This window comes from Aotus nancymaae, unplaced genomic scaffold, assembly GCF_030222135.1.
Source record: "Aotus nancymaae isolate 86718 unplaced genomic scaffold, 86718_ANA_hifiasm-v0.15.2.pri h1tg000020l, whole genome shotgun sequence".
Classification (NCBI taxonomy): Eukaryota; Metazoa; Chordata; class Mammalia; order Primates; family Aotidae; genus Aotus; species Aotus nancymaae.
This window is the reverse complement of record NW_026988432.1, coordinates 18,829,763-18,845,368: the sequence shown is the minus strand read 5'-3', so window position 1 is coordinate 18,845,368 and position 15,606 is coordinate 18,829,763. Positions and strand designations below refer to the sequence as shown.

General features: G+C 45.0%; 1 protein-coding gene across 14 annotated transcripts in view; it reads left to right on the top strand.

Annotated features, from left to right (window-relative positions):
* The window catches only part of ZNF532 (zinc finger protein 532), a 132,242-nt gene that overhangs the window by 11,022 nt on the left and 105,614 nt on the right, over positions 1 to 15,606 (top strand). Inside the window, exon 1 of one of the 14 annotated variants that reach the window (XM_021672036.2) lies at positions 1,367 to 1,387. The exons of the other annotated variants lie outside the window; for them this stretch is intronic. The gene's annotated coding sequence lies outside the window, so the exon portion shown is untranslated. Of the gene's footprint in view, positions 1 to 1,366; positions 1,388 to 15,606 lie in introns of those variants that run through there. 14 annotated transcript variants of the gene reach the window in all.

The following is a 15,606-nucleotide window of genomic DNA, read 5'->3' as shown; positions in this document are numbered from 1 at the left end:
GAGGCATGAGCCACTGTGCCCAGCTATTTTGTTTTGATGGTATTTAGTCCACCTATTTATAATCCTTATATGAACCTGAAAACACGAGTTGATTAAGTTAAGCTTTACCCAGGTACTTGTTGAGAAGCTAGTTCTTGTTTTTTTGTTGTTGTTAGTTTTTTTTTTTTTTTTGAGGCGGAGTTTTGCTCGTTACCCAGGCTGGAGTGCAATGGTGCGATCTCGGCTCATCGCAACCCCTGCCTCCTGGGTTCAAGCAATTCTCCTGCCTCAGCCTCCTGAGTAGCTGGGATTACAGGCATGCGCCACCATGCCCTGCTAATTTTTTGTATTTTTAGTAGAGACGGGGTTTCACCATGTTGACCAGGATGGTCTTGATCTCTTGACCTCGTGATCCACCCTCCTCAGCCTCCCAAAGTGCTGGGATTATAGGCGTGAGCCACCGCGCCCGGCCCTTTTTGTTGTTGTTTTGAGATAGAGTCTTGCTCTGTCGCCTGGCTGGAGTGCAGTGACACAATCTTGGCTCACTGAAACCTCCTACTCCCTGGTTCAAGCGATTCTCCTGCTTCAGCCTCCCTAGTAGCTGGGATTACAGACACATGCCACCACGCCCAGCTAATTTTCATATTTTTAGTAGCGATGGGGTTTTACCATGTTGGCCGGGCTGGTCTGGAACTCCTGACTTCAGGAGTTTGGCAGGTCATCCTCCTGCCTCGGCCTCCCAAAGTGCTGAGATTACAGGCATGAGCCACCACACCCGGCCAGAGAAGCTGGTTCTTTTTTTTTTTTTTTTTTTTGAGACGGAGTTTTGCTCTTGTTACCCAGGCTGGAGTGCAATGGCGTGATCTTGGCTCACCGCAACCTCCGCCTCCTGGGTTCAGGCAATTCTCCTGCCTCAGCCTCCTGAGTAGCTGGGATTCCAGGCAAGCGCCACCATGCCCAGCTAATTATTTTTTGTATTTTTAGTAGAGACGGGGTTTCACCATGTTGACCAGGATGGTCTCGATCTCTTGACCTCGTGATCCACCCGCCTCGGCCTCCCAAAGTGCTGGGATTACAGGCGTGAGCCACCGTGCCTGGCCGAGAAGCTGGTTCTTAATGGTTTTGCTGATTTAACTTAGCAAGATGGACAAGGTGGTTTGAAAACTGATTTTGCTTTGTGTTCTGGTGAAATCTGGTTGATAAAGGCCATGGAGATTTTCGCTTGCCTTTGCCCAGCTCTCAGTGATATAAACCTGATTGCCTAACTGTCAATGATGTAAACCTGTGTTCTGGCACTTCCTAGCCTCGGGACTTTGAACAGGTTCCTTTAATTCTAAACCATACGTTTCCTGAGGGTTGGTTGTTAGGGGGATTAAATGCATATGAAGTGTTCAGCAAAATATATGTGGTAAGTCCTTCCTGCAATCTTAGCTGTTGCTTTGTGGTCTTTGGTCTCTGTTTTGGGATAGTAGCCTTAGTCCCAGCTTTTTTTTTGTCCTATCTTGCAGGGTATTGTCTCCTGTCTTGGCTTACCTCATTGGCAAGTAAATTTGTTTTTGACCGTGAAAACAGACTGTGTGTCTCCTCTTTGTCTCTAGGGCTTCAGTTACAGCTGCCCTATATCAGGTTAAAAGTGGGTGAAATGTAGGCACAAGGGTAGTGTATTTGTTCCTACTTGGATCTACTTTCATTTGTGGTCGGAGAATCTTGTCTGAATTTTGTATTTATAATCTAGTATTTGAACTTTATTTTGCTCCTGGAAAATTTTTCCATCGAGCGGCTGTACTTGAGGTTGTTTGTCTGTGGGTGCAATTTATGTCGACCAAAGTTTAAAACAAAACAAAACTTGATTGTGAAAATATGCCAGGTTAGCAAAAACCTATGTTCTGACCCTTTCCCCTGGCACTTTGCTTCCCACGTTTGTTTGACAATGCCTAGATGCTTATCTTCTGCACACTGGGATTTGGGGGTGATGGGTGAGTGAAGAAGGATCTATGAATAATTATTTTAATTGTGGATCTACTCTGTCCAGTAATATGGTAGCCACTAGCCACATATGACTACTGAGCACATGAAATATGGCAAATCCTAATTGGAATGAGCTGTAAGATACATATCAGGTTTTGAAGATATAAGAGAAAAAATGGAATATCTTGTTAGTTTTTTATATTGATTACATGTTGAATTCATAACATTTTGGATATTTCACCTTCTTCCCCCTCTTTTTTTCTCCTATTCAAAAAAACTAAAACTTTTTTTTTCTAGAGGTGAGGATCTTGCTGTGTTGCCCAGGCTGGTGTCAAACTTCTGGACTCAAGTGATCATTCCCACTTGGCCCCCCAAAGTGTTGGGATTATGGGCATGAGCCACTGTGCCCAATCCTTTTTTTCCTCATTTTAAAACTTGACTGCTAGAAAATGTAAAACTAGATATGCAGCTTTCATTATGCTTCTCTTGGATAATGCTGTTCTGGAATGGGTGGGTGGACATTTAAATAAATTTAGCAATGAGATTTCTCTGGTGCCCTGTGGTATTCAGATTTGTGGATAACTTTGAGTCTCTCCTTCCGTTGACAAAGATAGTGCTAGTTTGGGCCCTTCTTCTCTCTCGGGTGTTCCTAATTCCTGTCTCCATTGCAGGTCTACACAGCCGCACTGGGCTGGTGTTGGCTTCATTATGGAAAGGGAACCAGTATTTATGGCAGGTTTGCTGTGTGCTGGTTTCTTTACACTCACAGTCCCTGTAAAGTTATACTTCACATCCCTGTTGAGACTCAGCTTGAGTGACCAGCTGACGCATGCTCCACTAGTAGGTGATAGACCCTAGATTTGAACCAGGGTCTGGCCAGCTTTGACGTTCTTTTCTCATTCCACCACTTGGTGCATCTTTTCCATGTAAAAGCTCCTGCTTGCTGCTGGTGTTCATACCTCTCGGGAGCCCTTGTTGTCTAGAGTGTACTTCTCACACTTTAGTTTGCACACGAATCACCTGGATCTTTTTAAAATACAGATGATGATTCAGCAGGGCTGGGACGGGCCCAAGACTCTGCATTTCTTGGTAGCCTCCTGGTGCTCTTGACCCTGCTGGTTCATGGACTGTCATGCTCTGAGTAGCAAGGCTCTCTGCTCCTCCTTTGGTCTCGGGCCTGCTTCCTCTCTGCTTCTGGTCCTTCCCTGATAGCACCGGGACTTACCCTCTGCTTGGCATGTGGTGCTAGCAGTGAGCAGACATGGGACCAGGATAGTTTTTTTTTTGGTCACAAATGCCCAATTCTGGCAGAACGCTAATTTCTGAGTACTCAGGACCTGACTGGATCCTGGGTTTATTCCTATTCTACGTTCCTGCATTACTCCGCCTTTGATGTTGTCATCCCTTAGACACTTGTAGCCTGATAAGATGGAAAGTAATTTTAATATCGTGATTACATCCAGGAGATGTGGCAAAGGTGCCTGTTGTGACTTCACAAAGACTGTCAGGCCTTAGATCAGCACAGACAGGTGACTTTGGGCCAGTGCAACGGCTCACGCCTGTAATCCCAACAATTTGGGAGGCTGAGTTGGGAGGATTGCTTGAGGCTAAGAGTTTGAGACCAGCCTGGACATCATGGTGAGACCCCGTCTATACAATAAATAAAATTAGCTGGGTGTGATGGTGCGCACCTGTAGTCCTAGCTACTTAGGAGACTGAGGCAGGAGGATTTGAGCCCACGAGTTAGAGGCTGCATGAGCTAGGATCCCACTACTGCACTCCAGCCTGGGTGATAGAGAGAGACCTTGTCTTAAAAAAAAAAAAAGAAAAGAAAAGTGTGCCGTGTTTGGTTCAGGGATTCATTATCTAGTGGGAGGTGAGGACTGAAGGCGGTTTGCCTGCCACTGTTTCTTCCCCCTTGCCTGATGAGGAATAGAGGTGACTTGGGACTTTGCCTTAGAATGGGGGTTAGAAGAGCCACGTCATGTAGCAGTGTTGGAAAATGGCTAGTTATATCACCTCTCCAGCACACAATGGAGGCAACCACTGTTGGGTCCGTGGGTGAAGCTGTCCTGGGAAAGGTTACCCTGGGGCCTGGACCAAGCAGGAGATTGAGTTGCAGGAAGGAGTTCATCATGTTATGTGTTTAAACTCTTAGGTAAGAGACTGGAAAATGTTACTTAGTGGGTTTATTTTACTTTGGGAAGGCACATTGATTAAATCAGCTGTAGCAATAAAATGATGTCTGTTGCATGAGTTGGGTTACCTTCCCCATCTCTCTACAAACAAGTCTGCCATTTCACAGAAATTCTAGTTGAAATTTAGATCTTAGTGGATATCTGGGCACCCAGAGTTCTGTGTTATGTGAATCTGGCACATTGAATTGGATTTATTGTTGGCTAAGTCTGTCGGCTCCCTGTGCCGTGCAGAGTCCTGTGCCTGGCATGGGGAGAGTATCTGCTCTGCGCCTGTGAGTGTGGCCTTAGGGAGTCATGGATTGTTGGAAGGGGCGTGGAGTGGAGTTTGGAAGAATAGGGACAAGGCTGGGTGTGAGGACAGTCAAGGCTGTGGGACCAGCCCTGGAGGAAGGAAAGTTAGAGTTGGGGGTGAGTTCAGAATGTAGCTAGGGTGGAATGTTGCCAGAAAGTGCCAAGAGTCAGGGTAAGTTAGGAGTCAAAAACGGGGCAGGTTCGCTGGGCACAGTGGCTTATACCTGTAATCCCAGCATTTTGGGAGCCCGAGGTGGACAGATCACTGGAGGTCAGGAGTTCGAGACCAGCCTGGCCAACATGGTGAAACCCTGTCTCTGTCTACTAGAAATACAAGAAAAAAGTAGCTGGTCATGGTGGCATGTACCTGTCTTCCTAGCTACTCAGGAGGTTGAGGCAGGAGAGTCGCTTGAACGTGGGAGGTGGAAGTTGCAATGAGCCGAGATTGAGCCACTGCACTCCAGCCTGGGTGACAGAGAAAGACTCCATTTCAAAAAAAAAAAAAACTAGGCAGGTAGGCCTTCAGAGGACATCAGAAGGCCAAAGATGACGGGCATGAGTCCAGTGAAATAGGCAAGGACATGAGCACACACAGACGCAGGACAGATGGCTGTGCAAAAGTGCAGGGTGGTAGGAGTCGGCAGTCTGAGAGATCTGTGATCCGGTGCTGGCAGGAGAGGCCCCTGAAGGACTATGGAATGAGTGAGTGTGTGAGCTGGTGAATGAATGAAGACTGTGAGCTACCAGTTCCAGTGATCACCGGATACCTGAAGCCTGAACTGGAACCAGCCTCACCTAGCCTTCATGTGGAGTGGTGACTGAAGGCCCCAGTGAACCAGGTGGCTGAGGTGAGGGGTGTGCATCGGGAGAGGCAGTAGCTCCTTTCCTGGCAAGGTTCATACAGGAAAGCACTGAAACACTGTAGATTGTTGAGAGTGTGCATGATTTGTAGGACACGATCAAGCTATGCAGTGAGAAAGGCAGCTCATTCTGAGGCCCAGGGTTAGCAGCTGTCAGAAGGGCTTGACATCAGGAACTCAAGCGTCGTCTTGCACTAAGCTTACTCTGCATTCTTTGGAGGACCACATGCCCTTGGTTGTCTCCTTTGCTTTCCCCTTAGTAGAGCTTTCCTATACTCATGGTGAAACAATGCTCTTCCACAGCCCCTGTGTTTCCATGCCTTCATGTGAAATATGAGTGGACATCACCTGTACTCCTCTGTTCTACCCAGATCTCAAGGCCCAGAATCTCACTGGTCCTGTCCTGATCAGTTGTGGAGGGCAGGGTTGTTCTTGTTCTTAACCCTAAGTAGGCGACAGTAGGCTTCAGGGGAGGTGGCCAGCGGGCTCCTGTGACATGCCTGGCGGAACCTGCCCCAGTAGGAACCATAGAGGTCAGTCTGATGCCTTAGCTGCCTCCTATGTCTGCTTAAGGCATTCCTCATGTTTTTTTATTTTTTTTTATTTTTCTGAGACAGAGTCTTGTTCTGTCACCAGGCGCCAGGCTGGAGTGCAGTGGCGCGATCTCGGCTCACTGCGATCCCCGCCTCCTGGGTTCAAGCAATTCTCCCGCCTCAGCCTCCTGAGTAGCTGGGACTACAGGTGTGCGCCACCACGCCCAGCTAATTTTTGTATTTTTTTAGTAGAAACGGGGTTTCACCATGTTGGCCAGGATGGTCTCGATCTCTTGACCTCGTGATCTGCACGCCTCGGCCTCCCGAAGTGCTGGGATTACAGGCATGAGCCACCGCGCCCCGCCAGCATTTCTCATTTTAACGTGTGATGCTTTCTAGAGAATGTCATTCTGAGAAAAAGTCTTTGTTCAGACATTGACAAAACGATTAAGTGAATGAGTAAAGTCAATGAGAAATGAGCTATGCGTGTTCATTAGGTAAATTTACCAAGCCGGTGACAAAAAGGCAATGCCAGTGGTGGCTACCTTTTTGTTGTTTTTAGTGGTATGGACGGATTTTCCTTAGTTCATTCCATCTTTTGTCTTTTCTCCTTACAGCCTTGAGCACAGAGTCGTTACTTGACTGTACTGTTTTGGGGGTGTAGTTTGTAGCTTTGCCTTAATTCATTGTTATGAGAACAGAACCTACCCATGAGTAAATTGGATTTGTGTCCTTAACTTGTAACACTGTTTTCTGACATGCTTATGTAGATTCTAGGGGCAGGGGCAGGATGAATACAGAAAAGGGAAGGATTGGATCCAAATAGAGGTTCTGAAAAAGAAGTTCTGGTGAAAAAGGAGAGGGATGTAGTTGGACAAAAAAGAAAGATGATCCAGAGAGGGAAGGATGGGAATGCATAGCTGGCAGGGAGAAAATGTGTGCCCAGGCCACTGAGCATAGCTGTCCGGCTCGATAGACCTTTTTTTTGCTAAGAAATGATGAAAAGCAAGAGTTGCAACGAAGATGAGCTTAACGGGTGACTCGGTCACCTTGGTAAAATGCAGCTAAGGAAACGGTTTATTTGGAGCCATTTTTGATTTCTAAGTCATTAGGCCTCACAGCAACACTAAAAGGTGGGTCATCTTATCATCCCACTTTATTCCTGAGGAACTTGAGGCTCATAGAGGTTAATGGATATGCCACGGCTGAGTCGGAGTTGACATTTGTACTTGGATCTTTCTGACCCTGAAGTCTACAACCTGTACCATTCTTTAGTACAATTGCCAGAGTGGATGAGCTCTTTTGAGTGTGGAAAGTAAATCTTTTTTCTGTTTACTCAGAAATTACAAAAACAGTATGTCTAGCTTGCAGTATTAGCTCCATAAAGGCAAAGCAAATGCTGGTTGTCTGACTAATGTATTAGTGAGACACTGAAGGTAGGAAATTTGGCTGATTGGTGGAATTGTTCAAACCTAATGTTCAGGGTCTTTCATGGGTATATAGATGTATATTTGAGCCCTCTCATAGGTGTGCGTGCGTGCGTGCATGTGTGCATGTGTGTGTGTGTGTTTTGGGCCCCTGAGAGGTATATCTGGCCAAATGCAAGTCTGGTTTATGTGGTCAGTGTTAATTTTGGAAAAGATGAAGCCACATAGTTTAGCACCTGATGTAATACCGTGATTAGGCTTTACTGCTTTTGATATAGATGGCTCAGAATTTAAAAAAATTTCTGCTCTTCTAATCTTGAGTGTTAAGATATTATTGGCTTCAGCTGGAGTTTCAAATTGAGCTATAACATCTTTGGTTACACAGTGCTGTAATTTCAGGTCACTGAGGATAGGAAAAATCTGTTCTGCATCTGTTTTGCTGCTTTTTTTTTTTTTGAGACGAAGTCTCGCTGTGTTGACCAGGCTGGAGTGTAATGGCGTGATCTCAGTTCATTGCATCCTCTGCCTCCTGGGTTCAAGTGATTCTCCTGCCTCAGCCACCCAAGTAGCTGAGGTTATAGGTGCCCACCACCAAGCCTGGCTAATTTTTTTATATTTTTAGTAGAGACGGGGTTTCACCATATTGGTCAGGCTGGTCTTGAATTCCTGACCTCAGGTCATCCACCTGCCTTGGCCTTACACGCGTGAGCCACTGCGCCCGGCTTGTTTTACTTCTTTTTTATTTTATTTTATTTTATTTTTTTAATTGCATTTTAGGTTTGGGGGTACATGTGAAGAACATGCAAGATTGTCGCATAGGTGCATACGTGGCAGTGTGATTTGCTGCCTTCCTCCCCTTCACCTATATGTGGTATTTCTCCCCATGCTATCTCTCCCCTGTTTTACTTCTTAAAAGACCTTGCTGAGTTGTGTGTCTGCAAGGGGCGCGTAAGTTGAGGATACTATTTATCATATTGCATGTGGTTGTTGTCAATTCTGAGGGCATCTATCTTGTTAGCACCTATGGAAGTTAAGTCACTTGCTTAGAATTTTGTAACTTCTAAAAGGCAGAGCTCATCTGAGTTTGTTTTACTACAGAACTCATGCTTTTCATCACCTACAGTGTCCTGTGGTGTATAGGTGTCATTTTTATAGCTAATTGGTGGCAGTCTCAAGTATCTTTGAGGTTCGAAGCCAGTGCTTCTAGGTCAACCAGTATGTCTCCTATTGTCAAGATCCATGAGGTATTTCTTGCTTCTGATGTGGCTGTGGCTACTCAAAGTCTATAAAATTAAGAGATCTCGTCTGCTTTTATTAATTGTGCTTCCTTTACATATATGTGTGCCTACTTGTGTGCATTTTACAGTACAAATAGCTTCCTTTTGGAAATACTTCTAGAACCATCAAACAAGGTTTTTTATTTTTTATTTTTTGAGACAAGGTCTTGCTCTGTCACCCAGGCTGGGGTACAGTGGTGTGATCTCAGCTTACTGCAACCTCTGCCTCCCGGGCTCAGGTGAGCCTCTCACCTCAGTCTCCCAAGTAGCTGAGACTATTATTAGATGCATGTTGCCACGTCTGGCTGATTTTTCTGTTTTTAGTAGAGACGGGCTTTCACCATGTTGTTCAGGCTAGGGACCAAGTTTTTATAATCATTTCTATGGCCTGAAACTTTAGGTGGAGTCTCTTTAGAAACACTTCTTCATTCTTGCTCTCCCTTCATATTTGGAGATTTGTTCACTTGTTCTTTCCTTAAGTCATTTTGGGTTGATGCTGAGGTGTGTCTGCAGAGGAACTACTGCCAAGAAAAGCATGGGGTGAGAGTTCTCAGGAAAATGGGCCAGAAGCACCTCCCTCACATGCTAACTGTAGGATGCATGCCTGTTTCCTAAAACCAATTCCTAAAGGTAATATATTTTGAAGACGCAGGGTCTTGCTCTGTTGCCTAGGCTGGAGTGCAGTGATGTGTGGTCTCTGCTCACTGCAGCCTTGAACCCGTAGGCTCAAGCAGTCCTCCTGTCTCAGCCTCCCAAGTAGCTGAGACTCCAGGAGTACAGCACCATTCCTGGCTAATTATTATTTTTATTTTTTATAGAGAGGGATCTTGCTTTGTTGCTCAGTCTGGTCTCTGACTCCTGGCCTCAAGTGATCCTCCCATCTCGACCTCTTTGTGTTGTGATTAGAGGTATAAGTCACCGTGCCCAGTCTCCAAAGTCAATAATTTCTTAAACCTGGCTTCATGTCCCAAAGATACCTCATCCTGAAAAATTCTAGCATTGGATAAGCTTAAAGCCCTGGATCCTCACTTTGAAGATTCACATTGGAGGTTCACGTTAGCTCTGGCAAGTTCTGAGAAGCATCGAGAAAATAAATCAGGCTCTTGGGCATGTGCGCTCTCTGTCTCTCTCTCAAATGTGTATCTAATCTAGCATTTCTCAAATTCCTAGACTGTAGAACCCCTTCTTTTCCCTTCTTGGATGGAAAGTTTAGTAACAGGAAGAGAATTCCTGGGCAAATACTCTTCCAAGCTGTTGGTGGCCTTGACGAAATTAATGAAAACTGAGAGCCAGCCCTGTGAGGGAGACTCAGAGGGTTTCATCCTTCCTCTTCTCAGGATAACATAGCGACTGATAGACTGATGTCATTAATTCTCTTTCTCTGTGTTTTTGTTTTTCTTCCTGTTTTCTATCTACTTCAGGAAGAGAACTTTTAAATGAATTTATTTTTAAAATCAATGGCGGTGGGCATTCTGGGAGTGATCACTGTGGGGAATGCTCTCAGACATATTTTTTAGATGAAAGGACTGTGTTTCAGAATTCCGAAAGTGTTTTAAATGAATTTGGTATCTAGTGAGAATTGTTTCATGATTAGCCTGTGGCATCATTTTGGAGGATGAGAATAGCTGTGATACCTGCACAGGGAACCTATTTGTCCACTCCCTCAATTGATGGGAAAGGGCCAGGGTCAGGGTTGGCTGGAACAGGGAATTGCCACCTTCTCTGTACTAGGACATGGCTCTGGCATGGATGACCAAAGCAAGCAGGTTTATTATGATTCCAGTAGGATTAAGTATTGGTAGGAGGAGGATAGGGTGATACAGGGAAGGCGGCCCTGCTCACATAAAGCAGAGTTGTTTTTTTTTTTGAGGCGGAGTTTTGCTCTTGTTGCCCAGGCTGGAGTGCAGTTGGCGAAATACCAGCTCACCGCAACCTCCGCCTCCCAGGTTCAAGTGATTCTCCTGCCTCAGCCTCCTGAGTAGCTGGGATTACAGGCATGCGCCACCACACCCAACTGATTTTGTATTTTTAGTAGAGACGGGGTTTCCCCGTGTTTGTCAGGCTGGTCTCGAACTCTCAACCTCAGGTGATCCGCCTGTTTCAGCCTCCCAAAGTGCTAGGATTACAGGCATGAGCCACCGTGCCCGGTCAAGCAGAGTTTTTTCTTTTTGTTTTTTTTTTTCAAGCAGAGTTTTGTTTAACCTCAGCGCCGTTAGCATTTGGGGCTAGATAATTCTTGGTTGTGGGGAGAACTGTCCTTCCTGTCTGTCTTAGGATGTTTAGCAGCATCCTTGGCCTCTACCCACTATATGCCTATAGCATGCCCCCTCCCCCAAGTTACAATGTATCAGGACAATGCTAAATATAATTGGCGATAGGTCACCCCAGTAGAGAGCCACTGACTTCAAGCCTTGTAGTAAGAACAATACTTCAAAACTTCAGGGGGTAAAAATTCTCAAAGAAAGGCCTCTGTTGAAGGAAGCAAGCCTGTCAGCCTCATGGACCTGTAAGATCCCCAGAAAATGCCCATGTTAGCTTCAGCTACTGTTTTTCTCCTTCATGTTTTCTGATGCTAGAAGTCTCAAAAAGTGTTTGCAAACATTAATATTTTAAATTTAGTGTTTAAAATTTAAAAATTTGGGTGGGTGCAGTGGCTTACACTTGTAATCCCAGCACTTTGGGAGGCCGAGGTGGGCAGATCACCTGAGGTCAGGAGTTTGAGACCAGCCTGGCCAATATGGTGAAACCCTGTCTTTACTAAAAAATACAAAAATTAGCTGGGTGTGCTGGCATGCTCCTGTAATCCCAGCTACTCGGAAGGCTGAGGCAGGAGAATCACTTAAGCCTGGGAGGCAGAGGTTGCAGTGAGCCGAGATCGTGCCACTGCACTTCAGCTTGGTTAACAAAGTGAGACTCCATCTCAAAAAAAAATTTTTTTTTTTTTTTTTTTGAGACGGAGTTTCACTCTTGTTAACCAGGCTGGAGTGCAATGGCACGATCTCAGCTCACCGCAACCTCCGCCTCCTGGGTTCAAGCAATTCTCCTGCCTCAGCCTCCCGAGTAGCTGGGACTACAGGCGTGTGCCACTATGCCCAGCTAATTTTTGTATTTTTTAGTAGAGACGGGGTTTCACCTTGTTGACCAGGATGGTCTCGATCTCTTGACCTCGTGATCCACCCTCTTCGGCCTCCCAAAGTGCTGGGATTATAGGCATGAGCCACCGCGCCCAGCCCAAAAATTTTTTTAAATTGACAAAATAAATGAGATGCAGCAGCAACTATTGCTGGTGGTTTGGAGCATTTCAGGGACAGAAGCTTTTGCGCAGGATTTCAGACTTAACGCACAAAAACGTAGAAGGCTTATTTAGGTGACAAAAAAAATTACTTTGAAGTTATTCTTTTTCAATTCTCAAAATATCACTTCTAATGTAGGAAATCAATACTTTGAAACTACAGTTTTTAGAGCTGCTACTAAAAAGCTTATAATATGCCACAGGAATGCTTCTAAAGTTGAGTTTTACTCTTAAACCAGGAATCCTTTGTTACTAGTATTTGCACAGATAAGTAACTTCTTAGTTTTGAAATATTAAAATTCATTAAACATGCTTCATTAAGAGAAAAAAAAGTCAGTTTGTATCTAAACTAAACAGTAAAGAAATTTATAATTTTTTTCTTGTTTTCTCATTGCGAAGCTATTTGAATAACCCATTTCAAGCAGCTGTCATGGATTTTCCTGAAGTTTATTAAAAGTGACAGGTTTAGCCTAGAGCCTTTCAGTATTTCTATAAACTCACTGATGAATTAGTAAGCTACCAGCACAAGGGCCTTTTTTTTTTTAAGTTAAAAGAATGTATATCCAATGGAAAACAGAGCTTGTACAAAAGTACCTTCAGCAGAATTGCCAGGATTGATAATTGTAGGAAATTTATTATTATCTTCATTTACAGATATACATTACAACCTTCAAAGTTTGTAGGATATTTAAATTTCTACCTGCTTCCTTTCAGTACATATGAGATTTTGAAAATGCAAACCTACACTTATGTGGATGAACTTTGGGGAAAAAAAATTTCTTTTTAGTGTTACAAGAATACCGTTGGGGCTGGGAGAGGTGGCTCATGCCTGTAATCCCAGCACTTTTGGGAGGCTGAGGCGGGTGGATTCCTTGAGGTCAGGAGTCTAAGACCAGCCTGGCGAAAATGGTGAAACCCCATCTCTACAAAAATACAAAAATTAGCCAAATGTTGTGGTGGGTGCCTATAATCCCAGCTACTCGGAAGGCTGAGGCAGGAGAATCACTTGAACCCAGGAGGTGAGGTTGCAGTGAGCTGAGATTGCATTACTGCACTCCAGCCTGGGCGACAGAGCGAGACTCTGTCTCAAAAAAAAAAGAATATGGTTGGAAGTAGAGAGTGAAAGCTCAAAATACGATTACAGTTTTCCTCACTCTGTTTCATAGCCTTTTTAAGCCTAAGCCATTGTCAGGATCTGTGGTGGTATCCTTCTGAGCCTTTCTATGAATTTTATTTTATTTTATTTCTTTATTTTTTTTTTTGAGACGGAGTCTTACTCTGTCATACAGGTTGGTGTGTAGTGGCACGATCTTGGCACACGCAGCCTCCGCCTCCCAGATTCAAGCAATTCTCCTGCCTCAGGCTCCCTGGTAGCTGGGACTACAGGTGTGTGCCACCACGCTCTGCTAATTTTTATACTTATTTAGTAGAGATGGGGTTTCACCACATTGGCCAGGCTGGTCTCAAACTTCTGGCCTCAAGAGACACTCCTGGCTTGGCCTCCCACAGTGTTGAGATTACAGCCGTAAGCCACTGCACCTGGCCCTTTATATGGATTTTATGTATCTATAAATTTTACATATCTATATGCCTAAATATAAAAACATGCTTATTTTAAGGTAGTATATGTATCATTTTGTCACCTGATTGGTGGTGGTTGTTTTTATTTTATTTTTGTACTTAATGGTCTATCTTGATTGTTCCACTTAAGTACTTACAATGACTACCTCACTTTCCCTGTCATCCAGGCTGGAGGGCAGTGGTGCGATCTTGGCTCACTGCAACCTCTGCCTCCTGGGTTCAAGTGATTCTCTTGCCTTAGCCTTCCGAGTAGCTGGGATTACAGGCATGTACCACCATGCCAGGCTAATTTTGTATTCTTAGTAGAGACGGGGTTTCACCATGTTGGCCAGGCTGTCTCGAACTCTTGACCTCGTGATCCACCAGCTTCGGTTTCCCAAAATGCTGGGATTACAGGCGTGAGCCTCGGCGCCTGACCTCTTCCTCACTTTTTTTTTTTTTTGAGACAGAGTTTCGCTCTTGTTACCCAGGCTGGAGTGCAATGACGCGATCTCGGCTCACTGCAGCCTCCGCCTCCTGGGTTCAGGCAATTCTCCTGCCTCAGCCTCCTGAGTAGCTGGGATTACAGGCACGCGCCACCATGCCCAGCTAATTTTTTGTATTTTTAGTAGAGACGGGGTTTCACCATGTTGACCAGGATGGTCTCGATCTCTTGACCTCGTGATCCACCCGCCTCAGCCTCCCAAAGTGCTGGGATTACAGGCGTGAGCCACCGTGCCCGGCCCCCTTTCTCACTTTTAATTAGGGCATGGTACTCCATAAAAAAGGATGTACCAGGCTGGGCACGGTGGCTCATGTCTGTAATCCCAGGACTTTGGGAGGCTGAGACTGAGGTATGCGGATCATGAGGTCACGAGATCAAGACCATCCTGGCCAACATGCTGAAACCCCTTTCTCTACTAAAAATACAAAAATTAGCTGGGTGTGGTGGCACGCACCTGTAGTCCCAGCTACCTAGGAGCCTGAGGCAGGTGAGTTGCTTGAATCCGAGAGGTGAAGGTTGCAGTGAGCCAAGATCGTGTCACTGCACTCCAGCCTGGCGATAGAGCGTGACTCCATCTCCAATAAAAAAAAAAAGGGGGGCCAGGCATGGTGGCTCACGCCTGTAATCCCAGTACTTTGGGAGGCCGAGGCGGGCGGATCACGAGGTCAGGAGATAGAGACCATCCTGCCCAAAATGGTGAAACCTCGTCTCTACTAAAAGTACAAAAAATTAGCTGGGCATGGTCGTGCGTGCCTGTTGTCCCAGCTACTCGGGAGGCTGAGGCAGGAGAATTCCTTGAAACCGGAAAACGGAAGTTGCAGTGAGCCGGGATTGCACCACTGCACTCCAGCCTGGCGATAGAGCAAGACACTGTCTCAACAAAAAAAAAAAAAAAAGAAGGGATGTACCAAAAACGATGTGAATGTACTTAACACTGTTGAACTGTGCATTTAGATAGGGTTATAATGGTAAACTTTATGCTATTTGTATTTTTACCACAATTTGAAAAATAAAGGGTATACCATAATTGTTACCTAATCGTTTATGTACCATCGTCATTTCCCTGTTGCTGGATATGTACATGATTTCTAGTGTTTTGCTCTGTTACAAATAACTGCACCACACGTTTTTGTACATGCGATCCTCAATTTGGGAGATTTTATTTCTGTGATTTAAAACATCGCCCCTGTGCCCTAAGATCAATGACATGTCATGTAGATACAGCACATAGGTCCCTTGCCCGTTTTTCTTTAGGAATAACTAAGGGAAGGGCAGGTTTTGTTCTTTCTGGATTTTGAGAATTTATTCATTGTGGGTATGCTATTAGAGAGAGACTATCCCGTAGTAATCTCCTTAGTTGGAGATGTTCTTTCATTAACTTGTAATCTCAGTGGGTACCTGGGGAAGCCCTACCTGGAGCTCATTTTCACGTGTCCTTTACCAGATATCTGCAGGAATGGTCAGCTCCGGTAAATTACCTGGTTCCTAAGGCTTTCCTGGCGGTGAAACAAAGAACATCCTGAGGGAGAACGAACAGCCAGATAATGGAGTTCTGATAACTTTGTTAGGCAGCTTATTCCGTAACACAATTGCTCGGGGCCCCGGGGGGCCCTGGGCAGAACCCAGGCCTTCTGGTCTCCTGCAGTGGTTTGGTATTTAGTAAACTTTTCTGTGTTTGAATTTTCTGTTTAGAACCACGGTTTTGAAATGCTAACC